At 40.5% G+C, this 26,678-nt stretch overlaps 3 long non-coding RNA genes across 6 annotated transcripts; 1 reads left to right on the top strand and 2 right to left on the bottom strand.

Annotated features, from left to right (window-relative positions):
* Positions 1–305: 305 nt before the first annotated feature.
* On the bottom strand, positions 306–6,719 carry LOC128785773 (uncharacterized). 3 transcript variants are annotated; one of them, XR_008430026.1, is made up of 4 exons: positions 6,238–6,630; positions 5,521–5,622; positions 2,738–2,904; positions 306–589 (listed from the first exon to the last, which is right to left on the bottom strand). It is a non-coding gene; the product is annotated as an uncharacterized LOC128785773 (long non-coding RNA). The 3 variants fall into 3 exon arrangements; XR_008430027.1 differs by lacking the exons at positions 5,521–5,622; positions 6,238–6,630 and adding an exon at positions 6,641–6,719; XR_008430028.1 differs by lacking the exon at positions 5,521–5,622.
* Positions 6,720–7,606: 887 nt separating this feature from the next.
* LOC128785786 (uncharacterized) lies at positions 7,607–13,382 on the bottom strand. Of its 2 annotated transcripts, XR_008430032.1 has the most exons (4): positions 12,898–13,382; positions 12,597–12,670; positions 10,099–10,191; positions 7,607–8,869 (listed from the first exon to the last, which is right to left on the bottom strand). It is a non-coding gene; the product is annotated as an uncharacterized LOC128785786 (long non-coding RNA). The 2 variants fall into 2 exon arrangements; XR_008430035.1 differs by lacking the exon at positions 10,099–10,191.
* An 8,033-nt stretch (positions 13,383–21,415) lies between these two features.
* On the top strand, positions 21,416–26,143 carry LOC128785792 (uncharacterized). Its single transcript, XR_008430036.1, has 3 exons — positions 21,416–22,778; positions 23,927–24,018; positions 25,681–26,143. It is a non-coding gene; the product is annotated as an uncharacterized LOC128785792 (long non-coding RNA).
* The last annotated feature ends 535 nt before the right edge of the window (positions 26,144–26,678 follow it).

The raw sequence follows: 26,678 nt of genomic DNA, 5'->3' as shown, positions 1-26,678 counted from the left end.
ACTAGAGTTAGGGTTGAGAATATATACCAGTGAGTTAAGGTAATAAAACCTTACAGGGATGTTATAATTATCCCATAAAGAAACATGACAATTCCAGTGACTTCAGATGAAGCATAAAAGAAATGAAATTGGGTTAGAGACAGGCAAAATGTCTCCATATAACCTTTATGAGGCTCTCTAGTGAGTTCTTGTGAATTAAAAAAATAGGAAAAAAATCAGTTTAAAGTAAAGTATCTTCATAAACAAGTAATCATTGCTTTATGTTCCTATGTCTTATAAGAACACTGTACCTAAACCAGACTAGCTGATGATGGTGTTTGAAATTTAATTAGTATTGCTGATTGTAATGTCTGGGTCAACTATGTCTTGGTCTACAGTGCTCTTGAGAGACAGGTTGCAACACACTGGAGCTCCAGTGAGGACATAAACATGGCTTTTGTTTGGACAGAGCTTTTTCAGTCTTGCTGAGAGTGTACTCTACTCTCTGTCTCTTCTCTTAGAAGAAATTTCATTGTTCACATTTGACACTGTTCTATTGTCTACAGATGTTTCTTAATTGGTTTCAGTTTAAGTGACACCCATATGAGACCTACAAAAAGAAAAATAAAACGAAAATTGATTAAATGTTATATAAAAGGGAGCTAAGCATAAACCACAAAGATTTCATGAGTAAAGAAAAAAATAAATAAGCCATAGTGGGATATAAGATGGCTTGATTATTATGGTGCATCTTCATTTCCATATTGCATCTAAATTCAGTGGTATTGTGATACACTGACTGTACAGACAAGATTATAACAATATCAAACTCAATCAGATTTCCCAGGTTCCAACCTTTCCAAAGGCAGCTTGAGATGATTTAGTTATCCATGCAACTGCAAAGCAACCTGTCTGCACACAAAAGGTGGAGAAAAGTCAACAAATACCTGTGGTGATTGCCACTTAGCTGGAATTACAGGCTGGTTGGATTGCTACAGTCATGCAGGAGAATGATATGTGGGAAAATGAAAGGAGGTGACTTAATCAAAGCATCTTTCTTCTGTGTTTGTGTTTATATACATAGGCCTGTGTGCCTGAAGGAATGAACATTGTGCTTGCCTGGAGGAGGATGAATAGGCCAATGCCAAGCTGGTTTTGATGTTGTGTTTAGGTACTTTAGGTACCAGGCAGCAATCAGCTCAGTTGTAGCCACAGTTCAGTATCCAAACTGATTTTGTGTTAATTCCCCCATTGTGTATTGATTGCCATCTGTTCTCACTGTTGTTTTTCCATGTTTATATTCATTTATTATATTCATTATATTCCTTTATTATTACATGTTGCAATACTCTCATTTATTAGTAATGTCAGGATTAGTATCTCCACAAGACGAGCACCACACTCCTATTCCCACTCTGTGGCAGTGCTGTTCCTCTGGTTCAGCCCCATTGAAATAAGACCATGTGTTTGGTATATAATTTTACTTGTTCTTCAATTAATTTTGTTCACAGCTTGAAGTATCCAGTGGACTCCCTGGTTTATGTGATATATTATATTCCATATATAGTTCTATATTATCCCATATAATGAAGCAGAAAAGGGCTCATCTTGATTATCCTTCTGATAGTTGAGTTTTTATGTTGGTTTAACTTCTCATATCAACAGAAACATGGCAAGGCCATAATGGCTTTTACTTGTGTGCTCCCCATTTATGCTGTAGGTATCTATTTTGCTACAAGATTAGTCTGGGCTGCTGCACTTGAGACAGTCAGAGCTCCGGCAGGGAGGCAGAGAAGGCAGCAGCAGGCAATGTTTGTGGATCCAGGACTGGGTTACTCAAGGACAGATGCTGCATCAGGGAGACTGCCATGCAGAGGAGCTGGAGGCTCCTGACCAGTGCAGGAAGCACAGAAATGGAGCCAGACCTCAAAGGTAATGGAAATAAAGAGGTTTCCCCAACTGTGTAAAGTTTCTTGCAATTAGGAAGTAAGTAAAAGTTTCTGGTCTGTGAGCAAGACTGAAGGAAAGGACCTACTCTGAAGAATAGGGGTTTGGGATGTAGGGAGGAGAATATTTATTTACAAGATGTTATTTTTTAATCTGTTTCAGATGCATCTGGTTCAGGTTTCCTTGGCTGCAACAGTGACTACACTCTAGCCTGTCTTTTAGCAAAATGGATCTGCAGAGACTAAAACTGTTTTCATGTTCTCAGCAAAGGAGAAGGTGTAAGGAGATCTACCTTATGGCTCTGCCTCACATTGGGTCGTGTCACATTAATTTGAGTAGAAGTCCTTTTTCACCTTTTTATACCTAATTCAAAGCCCCTCTATTATGCATTTCTTAAACAGAGCAGACAAAATCCACTCAGGCTTTTAGCACAAAAGCAGCCCTCTGCTCCAGAAACCAGCATCAGTCCTGGCACTGTTTTTGTCCTTTCTTGGTGGCATGTGCATACATCTAAGTACTTAAATCATCCTCAGCTCCCTTCTGAGGACCCTCACAGAGAAAGAAAGTCACTTCAATAAATCATTCTCTATTTAACAGACGAGGATTCTCTACAAAGGCAGATTTTCTATTGCAATTAAGTCTTAAGCATGCTGCCCATGCAGTTTACCTCACTTCAGTCTTAGTCTGTTAGCAACATCCATACTGATCCTTCATGATTTTCAGTCACAAGTGCTACTATTATAGATGCAATCTGTCCCCTTGGATATTTTAATAATAATCTTTTACAGTAGTAGTTGCATTTTTATAGTACCTTTCCCACCTACTTGTAACCTGTAAATGTCAGTGCTTCAGGGATTCAACAGTCTTCTTCTCCTTCTTTCCTTGGTTTGATTTTTTGATCCAAGTGTAGTCCAGACTCTTTCTGTTTGTGCTCAACACAAGGCCATTGCCTTTAGGACATGACTGTTCTTTGTGCACCTTTAAATGGGAAGTTGTTAGAGCCATCGATCAAAATGCGTGGTAAATTAATTAAAAGTATGACTCTCCCTGCTTTTAGATATTATTGTTTGCCACTGTCTACTTTGCCCTCAGCCATCTCCCAGTACCTTTTAATCTCTGCAAGCTTCATTCTGTTCAGGTGGCATGTCACATCGAGGTGCTAATGAGCTTGCCGCTCAAACAATGACACATATGTTACTAATATAAATGCTAAGCACTTGCGTTTGCATGGAAAGTATGTTTTGAAAAATGGGCCGATTATCATGAAGAGAATCAGGAATGTGCAGATGGCAACTCCATCCCCACCCTGCTCTCAGCGAGTGACCCCTGCTCTCTTGTGCCACGAGAGTCCATTATCCCGGCTCACAATGCTGATACAGCCGGAGTCCCTTCATGCATATGTAAGAATCAGAGAATTTTTCCTCCGAGTGTGTCAATATCCCATCTCATGATTTCAGTGGTCACTGTGGCTCAGATAACAGGATTTTTATTTACAGAATATGAATGAAATTTGGCAAATCCTTGCACAGCATTACAAAGTCATTTGGTTTAAAGTATTTTCTTTGTGCTGTTTACAAAGATTGCCAAGACACTGGGCTTGGTATGAGGCTCCTGCACGTTCATAGCAGGACACTAGAGATCATTTTTCACTAATGCCACTATGCATTTCTAAGACATGGCAGCATATAATTCCTTCTCCAGCGTAGCTGAAGGGCAGAAGGACTTGGAACATCTAATCAAATTTCCACATAAGAAATGTGAGATTTCCCACCTTTCCATCCCATTCTTCTGCAGATCTTTCACCTGCAGGATCCTTGCCTTCCTGGCTCATGAGCTGCTCTCCCACCACAGATGTGTAATATCACAGCAGTATAAGCTCTCTCCCTTTCAGCCTTTCTGACTTAAGTACTGTGGCTACCTATATCCAGGCAGATGTCTCCCTTTTTTTCTCAAGCTTTTGTGTTATCTAAGGCTCATGTTACAGTTTTTTCACATAATTCTGATCTCTTGTGTCTGTGAGGATGCTAAGTCTGCCTTCTCTCACTTGCTACATATCTTGCTTGAGACAGTATCTGTACTTCCTCTGCCAAAATTCACTTTTCTTCTCATCTTGACAGATTTACAGATTCAGGCTCTGAACTCACACTTTCGTCAAAGTCCAGTGTCTTTGGTCAAAGCTGGAAACAGGAGGGGTGCACCTTCTGCCTATGGTGCTACCACCTTTCTCCCATCCAAATCTGGGACCCAGAAACACACCTCTGTTGCACATGAGCTTCCCAGAGCTGCCCTGCCTCCTGATATCACCTTCCCTTGCAAAAATTTTTATTCACACTCTTAAGCCCCCCTACATGATTATTATTTCTTCTCCTGTATTCAGTATGAGAATCTTCTGTACATTCTTCACCATTCAGAACGTGAGCTCTGAGCCCCAAGGGTTCCCCTTGCATGTTCCCATTGCAAAGACTGGGCTGTACCTTGCCATGGCTTGGGAGAGTTCTTGGCACCAGGAGAGCTTCTCCTGCCATCGGAGTGGGGCAGGTGCTGCTCCAGGGAGCATTAATACTTCACACCACTGGTGAAGCTGTGCTGGTGAAACCCCATCTCTCTGCTCACATGGGTGCCAGGTGTAACTTTGCACTGCCTATGCTAGTGGGAATGAGTGTACAAACCAGGAGAGCATGTCCAATTTAATTTAAATTTTATACATATTCTCAGTAATAATGAGATTGCAGGTACAGGCATACTGACCATTATGTTATATGAAAATTATAATTCTATATTTTCCCAGATGAAACATCATACAGATTTCATCTATTTTTTTTCTCCTGGAAAGATCTGGAGGAGAATAATTTTTTAATCTACTTTCAATTACTACAATTGCACAACCATAAAAGCCCTACGAAGATAAGAAAACCTCTGGAAACTATTATAGAGCCACAGAAATGAACTCTTAAATTGCTGTGCTACATTTATTACCTAGCTCAGTAGGCTCTCAATGGTTTATTATAATTTTAAACTCAATAAAGAGTGTGTTCCTCAAAGGGCAGAAAAGTCTTCCTACCATTATTTTGTTGTTTATCAAGTTAATGCAAAAGCATTTTATAATGAATACACTTTTAGTTTCCAGAATTTTTCTATTTTAAAGCAGTTTTCTGGGAAAATAAACGGTGGTGAAACTGAAAATCTCTACTCTTTGTCAGTTTCATTTTATAATATTATTGTTTGGTTGTTTTCTTCCCTAGAGAGAAGGGAATACTGACCTGAGATATTGACCTGTAGAAATACTCTCCAAGTTACAAGTACATTTAATTTAGGTATTCCTATCACCATTTCTGTATTCTCTGTTTTTAAGTGACTATTGGAAAAATGATGATTGGTTTGCTGAACATTTAATTTACTAAAAAGCCTGTTTATATTGTCCCTCCACAATTAAGTCTTTTTAATAGAATATTTAATTGGATCTGAAATAAATATCTATTTCACTCAGGAATAAAGAAAGAGCTCATTTTTTTTTTTCATTTAAATTCTTTTTTTCCCAACCCAGCCTCATTTAAGTGCTATACTGATGGCTCCATCCTTTACAGTTTTACTTACAAGTGGTGCTCCAGTGTTGGTAGAGAAAATTTGTGTGGGCACAGTAGTCACAATCTTGCATGAATTGTACAGATGCAATTTAGAGATCCTAGCATCCACCATCTATTTTCAAGTATTTGGCACATATACATAAATACAAATAAACAAAATACTGATGCAAGATACGAATACAAAATAAAATACAATTCCTAAACACCTCTGTGATTATCCCATTGTCACTAAGTAAAGAAAAGTTTAGAGTCTAGTAACTGCACTGAGAAATGTCCTACCAAGTTTCTGAATCAAATTAATTCAATACCAACTGAGATCGCTGTTTTGTGAGAAGTATTACTCAGTCAATGGAAAATGGTTTAGTCTGTCAGTGTCAGGACATACATGGAAAGATGGGGAGGTTTCACATTTTGGGTAGGTTCAGCATAGTGCTGGACTGCCTGTATGGACAGAGCCATCTCCTCTTCCACTGGTAGACTTTCTGAGTTTATCATCTCTTCAGAACAGCGAGAAGTTTTATCATTTAATATTGTTCATTTCTTTTGTACTAGTAAATACTTTACCTATTAAATAAACAGATTTTTTCCACTTTTCTCCAAAAAAATATTTTCATAAATGAGTTAAGAAAAGAACCACTTAAATCTACTTTCTAAAAAAAACCCTTTAAAAATTTTCTCCCAAATTTGCCCTAAACCAAGACAGACGTCCAGCTTTCCAAGGACTCACCCTGACTTGGAAGGAAAGGCTTGACAGATGGAGAACCTTCCCACCAAAAGAATAGATTCACTGTAGACAAAATTTCAGTACACAATGTTCCATGAATACGCCAAAAAAAATTGTGTGGGTTGATAGCTCAAAACCTCCTTTGAAAAAAGAACTAACAAGGACAACTGTCCAAACAGCATATTTGCCCTGCTTTTGTCCTCAAAGAGTGCTGTAAGACCAGTAATCCCTCCCTTCAGAGAATTCTCCATGGTTCACTCAGTAGGTTAAAAGCTAGACATTCTTCAGAGTGCAAATAACTATAGTCTGGTCCTCGCTCAAAAAGCCAGTTCAAACCATCATCCCAAGGCCTAAGATGTTCTGCAAGCATGTGTGCTTCCACTTCTGTGATTTTGTAGACACATACCCAGCACTGGCAGTAAGGAGACAGAGATTAGTGCATTCTCAGGAACCTCACTCCCTCTTGTAGGAATGCTGATGATGTCAGAATTGGCACTTGGGAGATAGTCACAATAGTTCCACCGTTACCCTGGGGTGTGAGCTGTGTTTCAGTCTCTTGTCGCCCTTCGGTCTGCAGCCAGTCTTGGTATTGCCAGTGAAGAGTGACTTGCAGTGTGTGCCTAGAGCCTCACTGCAGCCCTGTGGTGCCTCTGTGATAGCAGCAAACAGCCCTGAGTCTCTAACAGGAGCACATCATGCACTGGCATAAGGTAAAGGGGCTCAGAGGGCAAGTGCAGAACTCTCCTGGAGATAGTTCTCCAAAGGCAAATATACAATAATAGAGAAGAAACTTTGTTCAGTCAGTCAGCACAAACGTGGATTGGCAGGAACTTAACAGTGCTTGCTACCTGTGAGCAGCTTTGAAGGCCTACAGACCATCAGATGCCTCGCCTACTTGTGGAAAGGTTTGCCATTCAAAAACACAAAGCAACAGACCTCCTTTGTACTGCAATTTTGCTTTTCTTGGAGTACAACAAAGGAGAAAATATATGTAGAGGGCATGGGAAGAAGAATACGAGAGTGCTTTTAAAGCAAAAATGAGGAAATAGTGGGGATAACTGCAGAGAATAAGAGCTACACTCTTCCCCCTGCAGAATAGATGAGTGCAAGAACATACAGTGAAAAATTATTACCCTGGGACAGCTGACTTTACAAAGTGAATTTCTAAGGATTCTCTACCCTGTAGTGCCCATGCTCTGAAGATGTCAGCCATTACAACTTCACATTTAACATATCTAATGATGGAGGAGCCTCACCCTGCTGTCTCTTTATCCCTAAGTAGGATAAATCACTGGGTTACATTCCAGATGTGTCATTGCATGGCATCCCTGAAGGGGTAATAATTAGCATTGACTCCATGCTTCTCAGAAGGCTGCTCAATCACTTTATTATATTATACTTATTAAGAAACCCATTGCCCTTACAGACAGTCATGATACAGGTGGACCCAATTGGTCCTTGAATCCAAACACCATCACCACTGGCCAATTAAGAAATCACCCTTTGGTAAAAAAATCTCCATAATACATTCCACATGTTTACAACAATATGTGCAGCAAGTGAAGTTAAGAATTGTTTATCATTCTTTTCTCTGATCTTCTCACAGCCTTCCCCAGGACAATGCCTGGGAAAGTTGTATGTTGCTCTCTGTGGCCAGAGAGCTGCTGCCACACAGATGTCCTCTTTTGGCCCAGTATTAAGTCTCTGAAGTATCATCTTGAGTCATACCTTCAGTGCTTTTTTCACCTTGTGTTAAGCAGTTTTTCACACAGTTTCTTGTAGGGCAGTAAAAGAAGGGCTCAGTTGGTTGGTCTGGCTACTTGTGTGCCTCACCAGACTGGGTTCTCCTGGTGTGGACTCTAAATCCAATATAACTTGTAGAGGTGCAAAGTAGCTTGGTACAAAGAAACTGGACAAAGTGCATCCTCTCATAGCTGCTACCCCTGTGCAGCAATGAGTTATGCAGCAGGAGCATTGGAATCACCCCAGCTAATGCCAAGAAGTGGCTCCCTTAGTTATAGGAAGCAATTTAAAATTTTAAGAAGGTTGCTTACTTTGGAAAGAATTTGAAGTCATAGGCCGTGAAACTGGAGGTGTCAGGTTTGGTGTTTCCATCATGCTGGGGGACACTGGAGGTGAGAGGCAAGAGACCTTTCTGGGTGCAAATGCTTTTTCTACAGGAGGAGGTGTTTTTTACCTGTTTCTTTGTAGATAAATAATTTGAACACAAGAGAATATGATGAATAACTCCAGGTGTGTTTTGGCTTTATGTGTTTGTTATGTTAGCTGCACTAAAGAAAGATGTTAAAATAAACATTTTATTTAAAGGAAGATTTTTTACAAGGTAGGATGCATGTACTCTTCCTGTTTTGCTGTATACATCCCAGTCTTTCATCTGCTCTTTGACTTCTCCTTGTAATTATGACAGAGCAAATAAATGAAATATCAGTGTTTGCTAGTAAGGAAAGTAATTCAGATCCAGAGAAGGCTTGGAGATGTTTCTGCTTTACACTACCTCCAGTGTGTACCTCCTTTCCATCAGGCTTTTCTTTCCCATTTACAGGTTCATTCTCAACAGCTGAGAAGTGTTGTATTTTGCAGACCATGGATGCAATTTCACCAGACAGTATGGAAGCTGAATGGTTTTAGAAAGTCAACATGTCATATAAGGCAAATACTATTGTTTTCTTTCAAACCAAAAATGTGAAACACAAAAGGTCAGCTCAACCCTAACAAAACCAATGCTACCATGGCCTGTGTATGCATAAGGTGCCCTGCTCATATTCCTCAGGTCTTAAGCAGCTAAACCAAGAGGTGAAAAGTGAAGAAAGACAGAGCAGTGGCCCCTGGGGTGCTGTGATAGTGTTCCAGTGGCCTCTTTGAAGGAGAAGATGCCTTAGCTCACCCTAGGGACACCTGGGTTGTAATCTGTCTGGTTGCACTTCTTTAAACTGGGTGTACCTGGTTTTCCTGCACAGCTGTCATTTCTTTCTTTGGCCCGAAAAGTTTTCAAGGGGAGGTCACTGCTGCTGCTTCAGCAATCACAGATTTTGAATTGTCAGAGAGCTCAAATGATCAGTGGAATGCACTCAAGTCCCTAGGGACCAGTTTCATAACTGAATAAAGAAGATATTGTAATAATTAGAAGAACCCTGTGATTATAATCACAAGACATTAGCAGATAAGAGATGAGTGTGTGCTGGGATATGATTTCAAACAAAGAACATCTGCTTACTGGCTGTGGAAAGTCTTACTGTTCTGGATAGAGTCTTTACCTTTTCACAGACTAAAGTTAAAACAGAGAAGAGGGGAAAAGTGAAATCAAATGCTATGTTGATGCAAGATGGAAAAAGTTGTCAAAACAAAGAGACATTTGGCCATTTTCATATAAATTTTCCTCTAGAGTGCAGAAATGTGTAGCATATAGCTAGTGTTATGCTTCAATATGTTTACTCTGGTGAAATGTCCAGCAAGTCTTCCAAATTTTAGAGCTGGCAAGACAAAAATCACTTCAATATGCAAAGAGTTTCAGAGTATCAAAGGAGCAGCATGCCTGGCCAATAGTTAGAGGCAAGTTTCTTAGAAAGAGATTTGTAGAATGCAGAATGCAAGCTAGGGTGTACATGTACATGTGGATGTGTGTGTTTAAGAACAGGCTGTTATCCTGAGTCTTGACTCTTGCCACTGGCCACACTGCAGGCTGAGAGCTCTCTCTGCATAGATGTTGAGAGCAGCACAGCCTCCCCTACTCTTGTGGGATTTGGCATCTTGTTATCCCTTCCACAGAGGATAATGGGAACACAGTCTCCCAGAAACAGCAAGATTTACAGGGTGACTTGCTAAGGGAGAGGGCATTCAGCTCACCTGTGGTGTTCCTGCCCTCAGACAGCTCAGCATTACAGTGTAAGAAGAGCTCATCTTTTGCCTCTGTTCAGAATCCATGTATTTATGCAGGCTCTATGCTCAGAATAGAGATGAATACAAAATGCAATTAACAGTATTCCAAAGCTCAATTATAAAACTGATCTTTTCCCCCTCCGGTGGTGTCACTGATTCCACTTCCTTCCTGTATTTCTTCAGCCATCACCTTCTCTCATCACAGAGGTGGCACCTGGTGTGTGTGGTGAATTAAAGGCTTTTTTCCAGTGTTAATGAGCTGAGGTGCTTTTCCTGCTGTGAACACTTGGTGTGTTTTCTATATAAGAACCTTGCACAACCTCAGCACTTTTACTAAGCTGCTTGGTGTTATTGATTTCTCCAGGTTCTGCTGTGAGGGGTTTATGGTAAAAAGCAGTGACTCAGCTGACGTGCTCAGTGGAGCTGTTTTACAGGTTCAGACTGTGCTGCTGCTGCAGCTGAGTGGTGAAAAAAAAACCACAGAAAAGACTTTCAGTTTGTTTGAAGTAAAGTGTAGGCAGCAGCAAGGTTTTCTGGCAACTTTGCAGATATTATTGCAAATACTCTTAATGGCAAGCCTGATTCTGGGGGATGAGCCCATGTACAGCACCAGAAGGGGAGACAGATATCAAAACTCCAACTTCCCTCTTGGATGGAGCATGATACACTGAAGCTAAGAACAATCTCACCTGGGGTATTTGGGAGAGGAGGTGCTTGGAAATGCTGGCCCAGCTACTGAAACAATTCAATGAAGGTTTGTGCTAGTGATCTCAGCTCTCTATCTTCATCTGCCAACCTGGGTATGACAGTGATTTATTCATGGTGACAACATCCTTAATGTGGTCCCATGGAAACCCACACATGTGAAATGCTTGCCATCTCAACACAGAACAAAACTAAAACCTCTCTGAAGTTCTCACAGACAGGAAATTCAACAAGTGTGCAACCTGAGGAAGGAGAGGGAAAAAGTACAGCTGTCTTGGGAGGAAAAGTGCAGATTGTTTATCTGTTTCTGAAAGATAAATAAGCTGTTCCTGCCTGTGATCTTGCTTATCTGAAGAGCAGGACTCCTAGAAGATTTCAAATCACCATAGATTCATGGAAGTGTAGGTCAGAAGGCACCATATAGAGATGCCTAGTTCAAACTCCTGCTAAAACTATGTTTATCATCAACATTGCATGAATTCATGGCTTTGTCTAATACTTCTAAATATCAAAAAGCTCGAAGGATGGAGATTCTACAACCTCAATGGATATCATGCTTTGGTGCTGTGCTGTCACCTCAGTAAAGAAGTCTTGTCTAATGCCTGTCTTGAATCACTGAGCACAGAGTTTGTGGCTATTGCCCTTCATCACATGGTCTGCCACTACAGAGGATTTGTATAATCTTTGCAACACTGGCTATATTAAATAACCTGTGTTATTTATTATCTTCATTATTGACATAGATGAAGGGATCAAGTGTACCCTCAGCAAATGTGCAGATGACACCGTGTGCACTGAGTGGTGCAGTTCACTCTGCGCAGTGTGGACAAGTTCAAGAAATGAACCCTCAGGAGGTTTAACAAGACCAAGTGCTGGTGCTGCTCCTGGCTCAGGGCAACCCCCTGTCTCAGCACAGGCTGGGGATGAACAGATCAAGAGCAGCTCTGCAAGAAGGACGTGGGGGCGTTGGTGGATGGGAGGCTGGACATGACCCGGCAGTGTGCACTCAGCCCAGAGAGCCAAACGTGTCCTGGGCTGGCCAGCAGGGACAGGGAGGGCATTCTGCCCCTCTGCTCCACTCTGGTGGGATCCCACCTGCAGTGCTGCAGCCAGCTCTGGGGTCCCCAGCACAGGAAGGACATGGACCTGTTGGAGCAAGTCCAGAGAGGACCACCAAGCTGATTAGAGGGATGGAGCACCTCTCTGATGTGAGGAAGGGCTAAGACAATTGGAATTGCTCAGCCTGGAAAAGGCTTCAGGGTGACCTCATTGTAGCCTTCCAGTACCTGAATGGAACTTACAAGAAATATGGAGAGGGACTATTTACAAGAGCATGTAGTGACAGGACAAGGGGGAATGGCTTCAAACTGAGAGTAGGTTTAGATTAGATGTTAGATGTGTGGTTGGAACTGGATGATCTTTAAGGTCCCTTGCAACACAAACCATTGCACGATGCTGAGATTCTGAAAATCTGTAGGCTCCTATGGACTCCCCTCAGCCTTCTCTTCACCAGACTAAAGAAGCCCAGCCTTTCATTACAGGATTCCTCCTGTTGGACTTTCACTCTCCTGTTAACTTTCCACTGGATATTCTCCAGTTTCTCCAAGAACAAACAACTTGGAAAGCCTGAGAGCCCCACCAATGGAGCAAGGCCAGGACTTCTGCTTTTCTCAGGATATGGAGCTGAAACACTCAGGCTTCCCACCACAGTTCCAGAAGCCCATGCTGTGACACCACATCTCTCATCTCCAAATGTTTACCTGGGATTCAGGAGTCTGTAGCAGGTAGCCAGATGTACCATGAGGCACTTAGGCAGTTGAACACAGGAGGCAACCTGGGTACATTGAAACAGAACTTTCTTTTTCACTGAGCATTTATGTTTTGACACCCTGATGTTCTTCAATTCCAGTAAAACTTCTGAAATCATATGGGTTACTTCAGGAGAAGGGTGTTGGCTGGAGGAAGGGACTTTTTAGAGGCTTAACCCATGCATGTGCTCTGAATTGCTCAATTGCACTGCCTTGCAAAGCAGATATGGAAAAAAACAGAGAACAGACTGACCTGAATTCAAAGAGCCTGAAAACAAGCCCGGTTGTTGAAAGACTGCAACACAGAAACCTCACAATGGGATCTCTGAAGGAAGGAGACCTTGGGAAAGAAACGTGGGCATACTGACTTGTTGTCCATAAAAATCTCTTGGGCATCACTAGATCCATTACATGTTGTTGAGATCTCAAACTGCCAAACATTGGAAAAATATTTTCAGTTGTATTTAACAGTTTTGCAATGTCAAGAAAACTCTCTCACCCTTCTGAGTCCTAAGAGAGCTGCTGTGGGGAAACAGCTGAGCTGCTTTCAAAGTCTGTACTCTCTCTGGATTTATGCATTCAATGACCTTGGCAGAAATACAGAAGCAACCCTTTACCACAGCAATGGATTGTTTTTCTTTCCAGCTTAGGCACAAAAAAATTTCTCTCATCAGATACAGAGATTCTGAAATTCCACTTTTTTCCTCCCTCTTCAATAAAAGGATTTTTTAGTGCAGAGAAAAACTAGATACTCCAGCTGTATGGTTTCTCTTGCCCTCCTACAGCATCTCAAGATAGTAGATAAAAAGACTCGATTTGAATTCTCTTTTTTGAGTCCAGCATTTACGTTGCAGTTGAAGTTACTATCTACATTGGCAATGTAGATACTCATGATTGAAAACAATTCTTATTATCTAGACATATGAAGATGTGGTGTGTTTTCCTTCATCTGAGAATATGCAGGAATAGTGTTGAGACACAGATGAAGGGAATTTGGAGGATTCCCAATTTCAACAGAGTATTTTCTATGCTGGATCAAACAGGTTTCCTATCCCACCCCTCTGCCCCCCAGCCAGGACTGCTGCATTTGGTAACAACCGGGATTCATGTAAGGAAAATGAAAGAACCTACCCATGGCTGATATGCCATGACAACAGTGCAATACTGTAGGCGGAGAGAAGGCAATTTCCTTCTGACCTTGGAAAAGAGTAACTTAAGGAAAGAAGTTACTGTTATGGGGTCCAACAAATACAGTAGTTAATTGTAAAAATCTATTCTATTATTGATATTCCACAGATTTTGTTTAATGAACTATCTGGACATTTACATATTGTAGAAGCTTTTCTTATAAACTACAAATATTTTTCAAAGTTTCTTGACCTTCATTCTAGCCCAATGCCTCCTCACATTTCTAATTAGAATTATTCTTTCTTGCTGAGAAGCTGCCTGCAGGATGTACTCCTACAAGCATAGCAAGAGCCATCTCTGGGTACAATGAGTTCTTTTCCTAGAAACTTCCTCCCTGGAGTTATTCTAAAAATCCTTGCAGGCTTAGCCTTCAGTTATACAGAAAGACAGAGAACTGCTCACATTTTCAAAGGAACATTTGTGTATCTTGTGTATCTTGCTCTTATCATGATATTAGTGAAAGCCAGCAGATCAAAAAATGTCTGAATCTGGGACAAGCTGTTATGGTGATTGGCTGTATATATGCATTCCGGAAAACGGGGTTCTGGGCTCATTTAATCCCTTAACCCCACCAATTTTTTTTTTCTTTTTAAGCCAAGCATCACAGTTAGTCTTAGTAATGACATTACCTGATTACGCCTTTAGGTCAGAAATCAGGTGTCTATGCTGTACTCATAGCCCTGAAAATGATATAATTCCTTTTGTATAATCCTGAAAGTGTGATTACCGCAAGTTCATCAGTTGTAAAACAAAATATTTACCTTACATATTTTAGCAACATCAGTTTTTACTCCTAATCTGCATGCATGGCTCTTTATAGACAGTGGCATCAGCAGCCACTCTAAAAAGGTTTGTTCACAGAAACACATGACTGATGCCAAATATTTGCCCAGTTCCAAAAGATTTCCTTATTTACCTTTTTGTTAAGTAGTGCTAATGTGATTTTCATTAGCCCCTCTTGAAAAGCTAATCAGCACAATTTACCTGAGCACACATCACACCGAGGGACTTCTCAGTAGATCATTGACAAAAAGAAGTTCCAGTGCCGCCATTATGACAACACACATTTACAGGGAAGGTGTGGTGTACTACACAAACACGTCAAAGCCTTTTGAATCATGGTACAGCTCTTCTGGCTCAGTTGCTCAGTGGTTTATCTTCAGAAGGGGTTGCCCTTCCTTGCAAACAGTGTAGCAGCATGAAGGCAAAATGGAGACAGCCGTGTTTCCCCTAGAGATAAACATCAGTGGTCTCCAGCTGTTCAACGAGTGCTCATGAGTGCAGCTCACTGTTTCTGTTCCAGGTCTGGCTCCCCCTTTTACCGTGACCTGGCTATTGTCAGGTGTGGGGGAAGGAAAGCAGGTCGTGCCGCCAGCAGCTTCCCCCACCATCCTGTCCCTGGACAGGCTCCAGGGGCCTCACACACACCACCATGCCAGCTGGGCTGGCCAGGCTCCAGCTGTGGCTGTTTCTCTGCCTTTCTTCATGTCTGGTGTATTCTCACAAGAATTTCTGGCAAGCAAGAGGCACAGAGGGTCTAAATTTGTCACAGAAGTTGTTTGCAGAGAGCAGCTTGTAGATCTACATCTTCCCATGCAACTCAGCTGCTGACAAGAAATACAGACCTCTGAGGAAGACCTGGCTTTAGCCATTCTCCCTCTTTCTTGTCTGGTATTGAACATTCATTCCTAAAATGCTGTCTGCCCCCCCCCACCCATGGTGGAGAAGAGAGCCATAGCAGTCAGTGCCATGCAAGGATGTGGGCACAGGTGACACAGCTGGGGAGAGACATCCATGCTCACCCAGACATGCTGCTCCCTGAGGCTGTCAGCAGAGCAGAGAGCTGCAAGCAATGACTTTTGGAGACATCTACAGAAAGAGAGGAGATTGTCATTTATAAAGATGGGGAGCTTAGTGAGAGGAGGGGGACATTCAACATACATTAACCTTCCCTGGGAAAGTAGTTCACAAGTAAATTTATAATGTAATAGTGCATTTAATGTTTCCTGTCTTGACTGGGCCATAAAAAAGAATAAATACAAGGTAGAAGAAGGTGTGTATTTTGTCTGCCAAGCTTTCACTTTACAAGCCATATACTGGTCTAAGGCAGCCACTATTCAATTTCAACTCAGAATTCAACTGATAAGAAACAACCTTTTAAAGCCTAGTCTTCTGCAGAGGCATTTTTTACCTTAGGAAAAATAATCTGCAGTATCTTTAAGCCATCTGCAGGCAGAGAAGAAAGCATGACAAAGGATTTCCTCCTGAACTGAGAGCTCTGCTCAGACCTTGCAGTGGGAGTGAGACCTATTCTTCTGAGCTTGCAGAGACACACCATACTCCACCTCCATTTAAAACCCCAACACAATATCTACCCAATGAAAATCTCTTCGACATTATACAGATGTGACTCTGCTAAATCTTCTAAGCACTGATGCAGTTCTCTCCTCTTCTGAAACATCAGCAAATTAGTACTACCTCAGCCTCTCACAGGTGAAACATGGTCCTGCCCATTTCAGATATAAAGCACAGAGACAATGAGTAGCTTCACATCCACGGAGAAATAATCTCTGTCACACACCTCAACTTTGAACCCAAACTGAAGGTGTCCCAGGTGAAAGCCTCTCCTCAGAAGAAGACACTGGTGAAATAGTGCCCACAGGGATAGGAATAGTGCTCACAGGGATGTCAAGGACTGCTGCAAGAGAGCATAATACTCTCCTGGGGCTCAGAATAACCAGACTAACACCTATTATTTTCTACATTAGAGTTGTTCAAGAGTAAGGGACACCAAGGCCAAACCCATTAAAAATTTGGAAAAAGGAAAACAAAGACCTGGGAAGAGTCATTTGCATTCATACTAAATATCATGAAGGTGTCTCAAATTCCTGGGGTTTATACATGCTGAAGAAATGTTGCAGATCTTACTCTCCTCTCCTCCTTATTAGCAGCCCAATGTAAAAATATAATTGAGAGATTAAAAAGACCTCACATTTTTTCACTTCTCAAGCAGGTTTACAGCTGTGCCATGGCACTTCTGCTCTGAGAGTTTTATGCTCCTTTGACAGCAATCTGGTAGGTTTGGTACCTGTGCCCAAGGCTGACCTATCCCTGTTTAAGTTAGAACACATGCTGGCTTCAACTGGCATGGATGGAGGGTGCATAGCCACTTGGACTATGTGTTTTGTTTGGAAATAAGGCTGTCTGCCTTTCCCAAACAACCTTTTGGAAAGAAGAACTTACCTGTCCTCAGCTCTGCTGTCTTAAGTCCTCAATGAACTCCATCCCACTTTCCTCACAATCACTAGTGTAGATTAAAAGGTGCTTGAAGGAGCAGTAGTTCAGCTTCTCTGCTTTCCAGACTTTGGAAATCCTACTTTTGTTTTCTAGGACATAGTTTTCATCAATCTAACTGTGAAAATATGTGAGGATTAATTTAGATGTGCTCTCTTTCACATACCAAAAACAAAGTTGTGGGGATTTTGTTATTTCACAGTTAGTTTCCCAGACAAAATTATGATTGAAATCTTTTGGGTTTATTACAGTTATGATAATAATGTAGTGTATTTCTTTAAAGAAAGAATTCTTTTAAACAAATATCTTTCTGCCAACACTGTAATTCTAGAAATGGTACACTGCTATTAATCTTATCCTCATTCTACCAAGCTTTGGTTAATTCAGACTTCTTTGCTTTAGAAAAAAGTTTTCCTTCGATGAGTCACTACCCCTGGAGGTATTTAGAAGATGTGTAGTTATGGCACTTAGGGACATGATTTAGTGGTGACTTCGCAGTGCTGGGTTTATGGTTGGACTCAAGGATTTTAGAGGTCTTTCCAATATGAATGATTGTATGATTTTATGGGTCTTATGATGCTGCTTCATTTCAGCTGCCACATTGTGTGAGTTGCAGTGATCTGAATATACCTAATTCCCAGGGTTAGCCAGCAGGTTTTCTCCATGTGCTTCTTCTAGCTCTTTTCCTTCCCAAGACAGCTTAGAAGTCTAATTACAGACAAGGCAGGAGTAAGAAGTGGGTAAAGGGACTGGAAGAGGACAGAGCTGAGTTGGCATTGCCTTGCGGCAGAGCTCAGCAGGGGGAGAAAGGCAGAGCACTGCAGTCTCTCCATCCGTCTTCCACCTTGCTGCCTTCACAGCAGTTTTGGGAAACTATCCTGGAGGAGGTCAGAAAGTTTCTGCAGTAGGAAGAAACGAAAATATTTATAAATTTTGCTTCAGTAAGATGTACTTTCTTTCTCTTTCTCTCCCTCTTTTTTTTTTTTTTTCTTAATGTAATCTGTTGCCTAAACATTTCTGTGCCTTTGTCTCCAATTTCTATTCTGCTCTTAGTTGAAGGCAGCAATTTTGCTCAGGAGATTCATAACAATGGAAAATAGAAGACAGAAATCTCATTGATATTTTAGACAACAAAGGAAAAACTGAACAAAAAGGTAATTAAAGTAAAATCATGAAAGCTCTTCATTCTACAAGGTAAAAAAAGTGTCTCTAAATCCCAGTTTAATTTTTCTTGTTGTGTTGACTATCCAGCTCCAATGAAAGACAAAATGTTCTAGTGTATCTCCCTTTATGTACATACTTTAAATTCTTTTTCCTGTATTTATATTACAAAAGGTTGAGAAGTTGGAAGTGGTTATGTGCACAAAGGAGGAGTATTTGGAGTCTGATGCTTATTAGGTTTTAAATCTGTTTGAAATAATGAATTGCAATCTACTGTAATTAAATATAAAACATTGAGTGTTATTAACTAAGCAAACCAAGAACAATTTGCAAAGTTTGTATTTTCTTCCACAGATATTTCCCTGCATATAAGAACTCTGTATGCTAACCTTTAAACACTCTATGTCAATCACAAAAAACACTTTTCATTTTCAGATGGGAGAATTGCATTTTTAAATTATTATTATATATTGTTTGAAGTTCAGAAATATTGTATGAAAAGCTTGGGCAAGAATTTTAGCAGTAAGCCCCATATTTCTCTCATTGGAGATATTTTGTTATGCATCAGTTCCAGCAGAAAGATTAATATTGAATATTGAATATTGGTGGTATCATTGAATTACTCGAATACACAGAATATACATTGCTTGATAATTTGGCTCTGAAAAGCCACACCACAGACTATTATCTTGAACACTCTGACACTAAGAAAATTCCTACTTACAGCAAAAATTCCATCCAGGAGCAAGTAGTTGAATTTATTACATGTAGCTCAGATTCTAATCCTTAAGAGTTAATTGATTGTGTCCCATATATTACTTTGAAGGGCAGTTGATGAAAATTACTTTTGGGCAGAAGGTGCTTGTCTTTGGAGACCTTAATGAACCTAAAGGCTTCTTCAATTTGGAGAAGCACAACATTGCCCAGAATAGGGTATGGTAGCAGATTATAACAGAAGCAAAGTATCTTTGGTTGCATGGCATTGTGTACCACCTATTTTCTTTTTTTTTTTTTTTTTTCTATCTCCCTGTTGCAAGGAACCTGCTCACTCTAATATATCACTGAGTTGCATGATGTGCCTTGCAGGATTCAGCAAGGTACAAACCCAGGTAAAATTGCTCTTTCCCCTTTTACTCACACTAAAGTGAGTAAAACTGGCTACTAAAGGTAGCCAGTTTCCCAGCACACCAAAGCAAATAAAACAGTTCCTAAAAACTCAGTAGCTGCTGGGCTTTTGAAAGAAAAACATTGTGAAGGAAAAGTTTCCTTCCAGGCTCTGAGAGGGGAGAGACCAAAGAATGGCTGCAGCGTAAAATGAGGATTTGCCTTCAGCAGAATTCAGATGCCAGTATTTCGTCAGAAGTGCAAACCTTTTCTGCACCTTAAATCAAGCCCAAGCCTAATTGTTAAAGTAGATATTTCTATCAGGACACGTGATAGCATGCCCTGCAAAAGTAAGGAGGCTCCACAGCCTCCACCTTGCTCAGAGAGCAGCACCTAGCTGTAAGCACAATGATGTCCTTTACTCCCTCCTAAGGAGGGTTTTCACAGGATTTCCTCCCCATGTTTGTTTTAATTCTGTGACAGGGATTAGGAGTAAAGCTGAAGCTCTGCAATCCCTTTAGCCCATTACCTCCCAAGTTCTCAAGACCCAGTGTGGAATCCTCTGACTGCTACGTTGCAACAGCCCAGTGTCAGTAAAAGATAGATGGGTTCAGGTTTATGTCTTTAGCTCCCTGTCCTCCTAAGTGCAGGGGAGTGTTTGCATGGGTTTTGTGTAGCTATCCTTAACCAAACCTCAGTGTTAACCTGGTTAATCCTCATGACGTCTCTGTGCACACATAATCCAAACAGCCATCTTTCCCAATATTTTACTTTCTTATTTTCTGTTTGTATAACTCCTGTGAGGTTTGCAGGCTGCATCTAGTTCCCTCAGGGAGGTGGCAAAATCACAGCAAATCAGGCTCTTTGCTTTAAAATTTCCCAAAGATCAAAGTTTAGTTATCATTAGAATGTAAATGTCACAATATTATGGAACTGGTGCATCAGGAAAGAACATATCTTCCTCTTTGAAAGTGTTTCTATGTGATGTGACATTTTGGTAACATTTGAGGTAGGACTTTTTTTTCTTTTTAATGATCTTTTCCTTTATTTCCTTTTTGCCATTATAAGTATGCTGCTCCAACATGCTAAAATAACATTTAAAATATAGTATTTCACAAAATCTTTTCCTCTTTCAAACTGACTCCAACATCTACCTTATTGTTTTATTTACTGTGTTTTTCAGGGCTAGAGAAATGTAAATGAGTTCATACATATTAAAAAAGCATGGCTCCTAATCTCTTCATAAATATACTCAGATTATCAATATACCATAGCAAGAGATGGATTGCTGGGTGTTTGGGAGCAGGGCACCCACTTGAAAAAATATTGATGAAGAAACAGAAACCATGAGATGATAACATGCTGCATCTCACATTGGAGGTGCTCTATGCCAGTCAGGATTGAAGCATCTCACAAAAGCAGCCATCAAAGTCACCAAACTAATGGGACAGAGAGTTCCAAAGATGTATTGCATAAAGCAATAATACACATGTATCTGTAGGAGCTGTGTAGTGATTATATGAGGAAATGTTGATACATCAGGTCATTACGTTATGCCAGCAGCTCGAAAATATTAATCCCCCAGCAGCCAGCTTTAATAAATTACTAGTAATGTTAGTCAGTTCAGCCTGAAATCAGTATTTATTACTAATGTTATTTTATCTCAGGCCCTGGAGGCGCTGGTCAGCCAGTGCTGGGCTGCAGATGGACATCTCACCTGCCAGTTCCTTCATGGTGCCATGGGTCAGCCTCCAAAGCACAGCCAGATACCTCTCACCTAGCGTGGCCTTCAGGTGTGCAGGGAGTGGAGGAAGCAGCTCCTAACTATTTTCTAGTGCATTAAGTTCTAGTTAATAATTGTTAACTAGTGCATTTGTCCAGTCATCATAAATATGAAAGCAGACATGGAGAAGGTCAGTACAAGTGGTTTGATTGAGGGATGATTTTCTTTTTTCCGTAAGCAATAAAAAACATCTCTATTTTGAATTATGCCTTTTAGAAGATCAAAACTTGCAACTGTTGAATCTTGGCCTGGAAGTTTTAGTGGAGTTGCCCCTGAAGGATCCTAATTCAAGACAAAACTCCTGAAGACCCATGGCACATTTTGGTTTCTAACTTTACCACTCAGAGACTCCTGCATGTCGGGAGACATTCTGTAGCTGTTTTAGTACAAAAATCTTTACTGGAAGTGGTAATGGCTGTTAAAGAGAAATTTATTAGAGAGTGGATCTTGTAAAGAAGAAAACAAGTCCAGACTATATTTATTTGCACATATCGGCTTGGACATTTTAAGGAATACTTGTACTCTTAACTGGCTCAGGTGTTTGGTTTGTTTTGGGTTTTTTCATTTTAGTGCAGACAGAATTATACCCTGTAACAACTCTGATAAGACTTGGAAAGGAAACATATATTCAAAGAGTTTTAACTTGGCTTGCTTTATTTTCCCTTTTTAAAAATAGCATTTTTCAGATTATGCTTATATTTCTAGGGTTTTTTCCCCTCTCTAGATAAACACCATCAGCTTACACCATCATATCATTGTTACTGTGCAGCAGGCTACCTAAGTAAATTCTGGTTTTCAGCCTCTGTTGTTAAAACCCATTTTTGTTTTAATATAACTAAATTGGTGTGGAAAGGTAGGAATATTGCCTGTTATTGCAATGCTGTAAATACATTGTGTATGGAAGACCTAAGTGATAAAGAGCTTAATTAACTGTGATTTATATGGATCTATATGATCATGAAATCACCAGAGTTTGCAGCAACCTAATTTGTTTTTAATAAGTGTTGCCTGAAAGACTAGTAATTACAGTAATAAACCAATTAGTGAACTAAAGCATAGTAAATTTAAAAACAAAAGCAGTCACAGGATATTTCCTTAGGAATCCTAAGTTCTTCATGTTTATAAAAGTTACTTCATGTTTATATTACACTGGAACTGCAGTAGCACCTGTAACAGGTGAATTTTCAAGCAATTTCCTACTCTAAACTCACATTTTTGAGGTTTCCAGAAATATTTATGCTTTGGCTTAACAGTTTAAGCATAGTCCCAAAGCTGCCTTGTTGATTTAAGTGGATGCTGTTAATATTATTTCTGTGCTGTGTGTGGGTAAGAAGCCCTGAGTAGACCCAGAAGTTGGCAGGCTGGGGTGAGGCCACAGTGAAGGACTCTGGAGAGCCAGCCTGTGGATTAATAGAGCAAGAGTCGCCCTTGGCAAAGCCAACAATTGTTGAGTGATATATGAACTAGACAAGTAAGAAGCAAAATCATTATTTTCACTATTTCAAGTCAAATACAGTTCAGCAGGAATAAACCAACATGCAGAGGTCAGGCTGTCTGAGAGATGATGGGAGCCCCACCCTCAGCAACTGGACACTTACACACATGTAAGCACTGTGTTTCATCTCTCTTCTGCTGAAAATCTTTTTTTAATTAACATATTTCTAAGGAACTTGAGAGGAAGCTTAAAGTGTGATGGCAAAAGGATAATGAAGACACAGCCGTACTAAAATTTCCACTGTGGTGATACTTCATGGTGCCTGTTGTAGGAATCAGTTGCTAGAGGAGACATAAATCCTTCTGAAAGCTTGTGCTCCAGGCACCATGACCCTGGGGCTCTATTTCTGAGGGAAGGGAAGAGGGAGTCACCAGGAGAAAGTAACTGCTCCATGTGGTGAATGGAGACTGATGAACACTGCAGCTGTCCTTACATGATCTCTGAAGACAACATTAAGGGTTACATATCTGTAATCCTCACAAGCTCCCACAAGTGTGTCAGTAGGGCTCCTCATTAAAATTTGGCAAGGACTTACAACAATAACTCACTGAAAGATAAAACTATAAAACATTATTAGTAATAGATCACCAATCTTGAGAAGCACAATTGCTTAAGAACTTTGAAGAACCATTGGCTTTTTTTAACAGATAAAAGAATTAAGGAAATCTGAAAATGAAGCAAAATTCTTTTGGTTATGCTAGAGCAAGCAAAGAGCCTGACAAATGCTGCTGTAACACAGCGAGGTGCCTGCTCAGAATGATGTGTGGTGAGCTTAACCATCAGCCAATACAAGGCCATGTGTATTGAAGGGACAGTGCACAGCTGGGTCCTAAGTTAGGTGTAAATATTCCAGAAAAAGGGGGTCCTAAGAAGGGCTGTTCAATGGAATGTGCAGATGACCCAGGGCAGCTGCTGACGCATTCGCTCCCCAGCCCCATTCTGTCACTGGGATCTGGGTTACCTTAACACTTAGGGCAGTGTGTTACTTTTTTCCTGTTGTTTTGTGAATTGTTTCTTTAACATGGATCACTGCAGCTGAAGTGGGTTAGGGAGAAATGGCAGGGGGTGTTGTGCTAGCAGGTCTGGTGACTTTCTGCCTTGTGGATGGCAGGAAGGGGTAACTTCAGACATGGCCTGTGAAGCTCAAGCCATCACTCCAACATGTGCAAAGACTGCACAAAGACAAGAGAATATCATTAACACTATATCACTATAGTGATTATATATATATATAATCACTAACCTTGGTGCATGCAGGCTATCTTGGCTGTGCTAGTCACTTCTGCTAGGACACCTTGTGTTGCATCCTGGGGTAGAGAACAAAAGCAAACGCTGCAACCTTGGAACAGGTAGGATGAAAATTTCTTCATCTGACAGCTGTTTAGTGTACCTAAGAAAAAGTTAAAGGCAGACGCACTCACAATGTCTGTACAGTGAGCAAAACCATGGTAGTGGGCTCTTCAGCCTTTGCAGCAAATGTACAGAACTACCTTGGGGCTGCTCTTTGAAGCAGGACAAAATCAGACTGCAAAGGAGATTACAATTTATCTAAGCAGGGGGTTATTAACCACTGAAATTATTTAGAAAAAGCTGTTGTGGGTTCTCCATCATTGCCTTTGTTCGAATCAAAATAGGATTTCTCAACTGAAATACTGTGTAATTCGAATGGGAAATAATTCATGCCTGGATATAATTGGTATTAGAAAGAAAGGCAAAACAATTAAAGTGATCTCATCTGGCCTAAAAATTGATGACTCTGTTTAAAAGGAAAAAAAAAAAAAAACAAACCAAATGTAACAAAACTGACTCAGAGGGAATTAATTTCTAGTCTGCATTTCACAACGGAGTGTCTCTTTTCACTAGCACAAATCCATACCTTGGGTGATAGTGCTGCATTTATTTTAAAAATTGTTTAAGGAGACAAATTACTTTTTAAAAGAAGTCACAGTTGTAATTCTTGGGTGAAATCAGAGCCTCAGTGAGAGAAATAACAGGAGATTCATTTCTACAGGAGGTCAGAATTTTATCTGCTTTTTCCCTCCTTTCACAGCCATAAGCGTGTCTCATTCTGAAGGATTTTATAGAAGGATACAGGGGATTTTCTGCTCTGCAAGTTGTGGTATTTCTTTTGGAAATTAAGAAAACCCAGCATACTCTGGCTGAGTGGTTGGCTTTGATCTGATGATGTCTTGAAGTCAAGGATTAGACGAACAGAGGAATGTCACTGGTATTTTTCAGCTACAGAGGGTTGCATATATATCAGTGTGGCATCCTTAGAAATAATGATCTGGTGTCTTTCATAGTTTATTGTTAGGAAGGTCTCAAAATCAAAGTGAAAATGCAAAGTACAGGATAAGAATCACTGCTAGCAGCCCAGAAATTTAACTACAAATGAAAATATATATGATGCATTTTAAACATTGATTAGGTGAAATCAATAGGTTTAAACAGATTAGGTGAAAGAGATAATGGATGAAGTTTCCAAAACAAAGGAAAGACAAGAATCCTCTTTAGAGCAAGGTTACCAGGAGAGGAGAGGTCAGAAAAATATTGGTTCCTCAGTGCAAAGCCTGTTGCATTTTGATACACTGATGTGTTATCTCTGTGCACATACTGAATTGTCAGAGACATTTCACTCAGCATCCAAGGACCTCAAAGAAGCCTCCTGTTCAAATTCTGACCAGGGCTGACTGCCAAGCTGAAATGCAGCATTTTGTTTCTCACGTTTTCATTCTGAGGTGGCACTTTGTTTGAGAAGGCAGCCAATCCAATCCCACCTCTCAGTGGATGCCAACTTGCAGCTGCTTTGCAGTCTGTAACCTAAACTGCATAAAGAAAAATCTGTAGCCTCTGTTTATTTAGTTTTCAGTGGTTTACATGTGACAAATGTACATATTTTAGAATATTTGGTATGAGCACAGACCCTTTTCGTGAACACTCTTGGAAAACCTAAGAAAAGGAGGTTTTATTCCTACATTTTCCTACAGAGAACACATCTCTATATTTTTCAGATTTTTTTGGAAAGAACTGGAAAAAGGAGGGGCTGCAACTGCCATAAATGCCTGCTTCACCTTACAGATTATCCTGAAACAACAGCTGGCAGACGTGCTGACAAAAGCAACCCTGTCTCAGGAAAGAATTCTCTCCAGAAAAGATTGAGATCTCAAAATTCAATTTTCAAATAATTTTAAAAGCTCACAAAGAGCAGAAAACATCACCCTTTGTGGTGCAGAAGTGCAGGGTCTCAGAACAGAGGTGACTTGACCACGGCACATATTGATTTTGATGTCTATGAATTCTCCAGGCCCCAAAGATCCACGCAGTTTAGACATGAGTTGCCAGACGTGAGCTGGTACATGGTGGGACACCAGCTGCTTCGCTGTCCATCACCAGTTGTGATGTCCTGTTGTGAAAATACCTTCTCACCGTGCCACGCGTGTGCTCTTACAGTGCACATTAAACAATTCATGCTGGTGCAAGGGCTGTTCATGTTTTTTTGAAGAAGACCTATCTTTGGGAAGCAGGGCAAAGACAACTTGGTAAAGCAGCTGCCATCTTAGAGCAGCAAGTCAGGCAATAAACTAACTCATTTTAAAGATGGAGCCAACTCCACCCGTGAGCAGCAGCCTCTGAGCAGTGGTTTGGGACAGCAGTGGGGCGGGCTGAGGGCAAGCAGCAGGGCCCTTCCACTGCTTAAAGTCCACACATCCCTGGGATCAGAGGTTTACTGCTCTTTCATGCCTCACTTGTCAATTAAATTCTTTGCTAGAAATAATGCAGGACTGTTTCAACCAAATTATTTGATTTGGAGTTCCTATAACTTGAAGGTGGCTTTTTTATTTCCCCTGCTCCACACAAAATTTTCTCAATGTCAGGTCTATTATGCACTTTCAAAAAATAAGCAGAGCTTAAAATGAGTTATTTCTTATGGGAAAATGGTCTGTTGGGAACACATTACACATTCCACTTACTAATCAGAATCTTCTGATAATTTTTACTGTGCATTGCA

This window comes from Vidua chalybeata, chromosome 1, assembly GCF_026979565.1.
Source record: "Vidua chalybeata isolate OUT-0048 chromosome 1, bVidCha1 merged haplotype, whole genome shotgun sequence".
In the NCBI taxonomy this organism is placed as follows: domain Eukaryota; kingdom Metazoa; phylum Chordata; class Aves; order Passeriformes; family Viduidae; genus Vidua; species Vidua chalybeata.
The sequence above is the reverse complement of the archived record's forward strand: the minus strand, read 5'-3'. Positions and strand labels throughout refer to the sequence as shown.